This window comes from Rissa tridactyla, chromosome 14, assembly GCF_028500815.1.
Source record: "Rissa tridactyla isolate bRisTri1 chromosome 14, bRisTri1.patW.cur.20221130, whole genome shotgun sequence".
Lineage (NCBI taxonomy): Eukaryota > Metazoa > Chordata > Aves > Charadriiformes > Laridae > Rissa > Rissa tridactyla.
The window spans coordinates 13,407,270-13,412,356 of record NC_071479.1 but is presented as its reverse complement, the minus strand read 5'-3'; the positions used below and the strand labels follow the sequence as shown (position 1 = coordinate 13,412,356).

Here is a 5,087-nt window from a genome sequence, read left to right as displayed (position 1 = left end):
CCTCTTTAAACAACTGCTCCTCCACCGGTGTCCAAATATCTGAGCCTAGGAATTAACCAGCGACACGCAAATTATTAGAATCGGCATCCCGCGCCTCCAAAAGCCCCAGAAAGGGATTAAAACTTCTCCTTTCCCCACCCCAAAAGAATATTTTTAAGACTCAATTCAATCGGAGCAAAAGGAATGCCGGGATCTGTTCTCCTCGTTTACCTGTGTAATGATAATCAGCCAGGGGATGGGATTCGGGTCTCCGAGGCGGCCCACCATGCAGCCTCTCTGCCGCCTCCTGCGAGATTTCATAGGGAAAAAAGACTTAAATTCCTCTTCCGGAGGAGACAAAAGGGAAATTCTCACTCCTCGTGGCGACGCAGCAGATGCTGAGGGGTGTTAAAGCCCTTCTTCGAAGAAGAGGGAGCAAAGCAGACCCGCTCGGGGCTCACCGAGGGCAGACCTCGGCTTTTAGCTAACATCCCTTCATTTGGGCGTAATTCTATTCTCCATCCCAAACCCTTAGTGATGCACCAGGAGAGGGCTCTGGAAGCCCAAGAGACGTTAACGCAGCGACAGGCATCACCCAAGAACCTCCTGCACCTTCAGCAAAGAGATTCCGGCCCGCGCAATAGAAAACTCGGAGCGACGCCCAGCTCAAACCAGTAACAAAGTCCGTTCTTAATTAGAAATTGCCGCTTCTTACCAGCACGTCGCCTTGAGCCTCGTGCAGGCAATGCAGAGCGAGCTCCAGGTTGACCCGTCCCCCTGGCCTGGTGTTGGCAGAAGCCAAATGGAGCAGGTTTGTAACTACAAATGCAACGAAAACCAAGAAAAAGTCAAGTTTTCCTCAAGAAAAGGGGCGATAGGAGAGGGAGGGAAAACAGGACGAGCGCAGCAGAGACCGGAGATGAGGAAAAGGCAGAGAAAAAAGTCCGATATCCCAAATAGCTCTACTTTAAAAGCTCAGAGAGAAAACTCCCCTCTCCCGAGGGCGCCGCAGATGAGGTGGGACAGCTCCAAACGCCCGTTTTTCATGGAAGACGCTGTCGCCCGTTATTCTTTAGTCACTCTCCCACCAAAACCCAGCCATCTCCTTCCCTCGAACATGAAGGCGGGCAAGAAAAGGAGGGAGAGAAGCCCAAAAAGGTGGAATTTTCAACCCATCATATCCCTGGGTGGGGTGAAAGTGGAAGAGAAGCGTTAGAAAAACCTTTCTCCTGCGTCTCCGGGTTGGTTTCGATGTCGCCCCAGGGTTTCCAGACCAGCGACGCTCCCTCTTCCTCCTCTTCCAAACGGGCTGGGTCCTGGAGGTCGGGAAGCTCCGCTTGGAATTGGTTGCCGATGTTGACGTGCCTGAAAGGGTGAGGAAGAGGAAGTGAGGAAGGCGAGTGGGGAACAGCTGCGGCAGGACAGGGGGAACAGCTGCGGCAGGATAGACGCATGCGTACGTGAGGTGCTGTAATAAATACGGCCCGTATTTCCCAGGAAAGCACTAATTGCTCTCCTCTAACAACTTCTCCAGCAGCATCACGTTACCGCCACTTGAAAGGCTCCATCTCACTTCATTAAACATCCCAAGACTTGAGCTCCTGAAATGATTTCTCAGCCTTTGGCACCGGATTAATTAGTTAATGGTTTTCAGAGCGCCCCGGACACGAGCGCTTTTGAAGTGCTGTTATTGGCGAATCTAGAGCTGTCGACGCTAATAAAAAATGCACTTATTCCTCGCGTTACTCTACACTTCTCACTTTAGTATTAATAAAAACACCTGTTTTTATAACGCTTCTCTTGGAGGCCTTTGGTCCTCAAACGACTAAATAGCCGCACAAAAACAAGCACAAAACTCCTCATCAGCTTTTCTGCACTGGCAGCAAATTTGCCTTTTCTGCGGCTTTGACGGGGAAGATCTGTAGCGACCCGGAACTCACAAACGTGTCTCGCCCCAGGCATGCGACTACCTGAGCAGTGAGCGGAATCAGCCATGCAGGGTTTTCTTGCCGTGCCGCAGAAGGTGACGCTGGGAAAAGAAGAGAGGAGAAATGAGCCTGTTTGTCACACCCAGCCAAGGGGGATGAGATGGGGGACCCCCACCTCACCTCTGCCCCTCAGGAGCGGGGCTGGGACAGACCCTCCGCGCAGAGAGAAGGGGCCTGGCGCGGATTTCATCTCCAGCCCTCTTCCTCAGCCCAAAGCCACACAACTCCCTCTCTTTCTCAGCCCCAAAACCAGCCACGCCAGCCCCTTTGCCAGCCCCAGCAGCAGGAGTCCCACTCTCCGGGTCAGGCCACAAACCGGCTCCCCCTCTCTGCTTCCCCTCTCTGCTTCGCCCCCCTCTGCAGCCCCCCTGGGCGACGCTGAGGGACAGCAGACACCCCACAGCCCGGCACACCCAGGGCCCCACCGACACTTTGCGGGGAGCGCTGGCAAACTGCGGAGGGCCCGGCCCCGCGTCCCTCCGGGGCGGCACCAGCACGGCCCGAGCATCGCTTTCTTACCACCCTGACGGGCTCCATTTCTCCGCCATCGCCGGCACCGCACCCCAAACCCCCCAGGACCAAGGCACCCTGCGGGGAGCCGGGCCCAGACACCCCCCTCCCACCCGTCAATGCCCCCCCTCAGCCCTCACAGCCCCACTCAGGGCCCTACCGGCCCCTCCACCACCCCTCGGGGCCGCCCACTCACCTTCACATGCTCCAGCTGCCTCACCACGTGCTCGCAGCGGCCCCGCGGGCCCAGCCCAACCAACCACCCGCCGGGCCCTGCTTTCCGCCCCGACCGCCCCGCTCCCATTTCCAGCCGGCCGCCATTTTCCCCCGGCCCGGCCCGCCCACGACGGGCGCCCATTGGCCACCGCTGCCCCATCGCCCGCCCCCTCCTTCTTGGGTTGCACCGCTCCATTGGCCCGCTGCCACTGTCAATCTCCACATTCGACCAATGGGAGCACAGCACAGCAGTCCAACCTTTTCCTTCCCTTCCCTCCCCTTTGCTTTCTCATTTTACTTCCCTTTTTCCTTCCCCTTTTGTTTCCCCTTCCCCTTTTCCTTCCCTTCTCCTTCCTTTCCAATGAGTCAAATCATGATGAGCCTGAAATGCCATGGATTTTTCATCTCCAAAACCACTTGCAAGGACACGCAGCACAAGGGTTACAAGTGGGAACAGGATTTTACTCTCTTTTGCTCAAAGCGGTTGCAGAGCAGGTGCTTACAAGCACCATCGCAAAACAAGAGCTCTCACTCCAGAACAGCTGACGAGAGGCGCAGTCAGATGGGAGAAAACAGCCTTTTATTGTGGACGGACATGAGGTGCGGGAGCCCAGGAATGGCAGGGGTTCGGCTCCTGAAAGGAAATGGGCATCTACAGCGAGAGTCGGAAAGCACTGATGAACCCACAGAGGCAGGACTTGGTTGCCCTTTCTTTGGGAAACAGAGTGGACAAGGAGTAGTTTGTAGCCCAGAAGAGAGAGCTCTTGCGGGCATTGCCGAGGGGAGGGCTCTGGCACCGTATCCCCCATGGAAATGCCCTTAGAGGCCCCTGCGTGTGCAGAGGTGCTCAGTGCCCCTGTGCCACGCAGCAGGGCTCCATGGGGAGCCCCTGGGGAGCTGCCGTGGAGTTCTTCCCAAACCCTGCGCAGCACCGTCCCTTGCCCTCCCTTGCCAGCCCCTTGGACTGCCTTAGAGCAGTTTCCCCAGCTGGGAAAGATGGGTAGCGGAGCCTGGGACACACCTGGGCTTCTCCCTCCTCTTTTTCCGTCCCCATCTTTTGCGCTCTTCCTTCTTTCCTCTTCTTGCCAGCGTTCCCTCTCCTCATCCCAGGCCTCTTCTCTCTTCCTTTTGGGTTTTCAGTTTCCTGGAGGGAGCCTGCAAAGCTTTCCATCCCCCAGTGGGTTTAGATAGGTAAAGGCAGGATCAACTGGATTCATCACGTCTTGATGGAAGCAAAGCTGACTCCTTTAACCGTCTTTCCCGGGAAAGGCTCTTTAGTTCTTGTGCGCATCCTGGGGCATCTTCCGTGGTCTCTGGGGCAGTTGGAGGCAAAGCGGCGGGTGCCTAAAGCAGAAATGTTGGCGTTAGCAGGTGGCAAGGGACGCCCTACCTAAATCCAACAGAGCAAAAATATCAGGAAGAGGCAGAGCAGCTCCTTGAACTCATCGGGAACCTCCTCCTAGATGAGACGCCTTGTCCCAGGGTTTGTGGACCTGCCCTACCTTTGCCATTTCCCGTCCTCTCACCGCATCTACCCCTGCTGCTTTCTGGAGGACGAGCAGAGAGGGTGGTGCGTCCAGGAAGGCTTTGGCCTGGTGCTCTACATCACCTTCCCCAGCAGGGCCACGTTGCTCTTCCAAAGGCAAATCTGGAAAGCAAAAACTCGTGTAGCCAAGTGACTTGTGGGAAGTGGACAACACCTAAAGCAAAACCCACCCAAAGCCCTCCACCAGCTTTCTGCTCTGGCTCTGAGAACCCTCAGTCCCTCCTCCTACCTCTGGATGTGTCCCTGGCTGCTGGCGACTCCTCAGCTGAGGGACTGGAAAGGCCAGACGTCTTGGCCCCAGTGGTTTTCTAAGAGGAACTCCACCAGCCCCTTCACCTGCACACGAGAGCCTTGCTTTCAGGGCAGGGGGCTGAAAAGTTGTGGAGCAGCCTTTCCCACTCCTCCCCCTTGCCTCCACGCAGAAGGCTGTGGCTGTGGGGCTGCTTTTGCAGGCAGCCAGCCCACCACCTTTTGCTCTTTTAAGCAAGTCCTGTGGTGACATGGTACCCCAGAGAGAATCGAGTCGGACAACGGGACTCATTTCCGAAACAGCCTCATAGACACCTGGGCCAAAGAGCATGGCATTGAGTGGGTATATCACATCCCCTGTCACACACCAGCCACCGGGAAGCTAGAACGATACAATGGATCGTTAAAAACTACACTGAGAGCAACGGGTGGTGGGACTTTAAAACATTGGGATACACATCTAGCAAAAGCTACCTGGCTAGTTAACACCAGGGGATCTACCAATGGGGCTGGCCCTGCCCAATCAAAACTTCCACGTACCGTAGAAGGGGATAAAGTCCCCGTAGTGCACATGAAGAATACGCTAGGGAAGACAGTCT

At 56.0% G+C, this 5,087-nt stretch overlaps 1 long non-coding RNA gene across 1 annotated transcript; it reads right to left on the bottom strand.

Annotated features, from left to right (window-relative positions):
• Window positions 1-1,047: 1,047 nt before the first annotated feature.
• LOC128917575 (uncharacterized) lies at window positions 1,048-2,742 on the bottom strand. The gene is made up of 3 exons (XR_008469302.1): window positions 2,674-2,742; window positions 1,920-2,008; window positions 1,048-1,344 (listed from the first exon to the last, which is right to left on the bottom strand). It is a non-coding gene; the product is annotated as an uncharacterized LOC128917575 (long non-coding RNA).
• Between the last annotated feature and the right edge of the window lie 2,345 nt (window positions 2,743-5,087).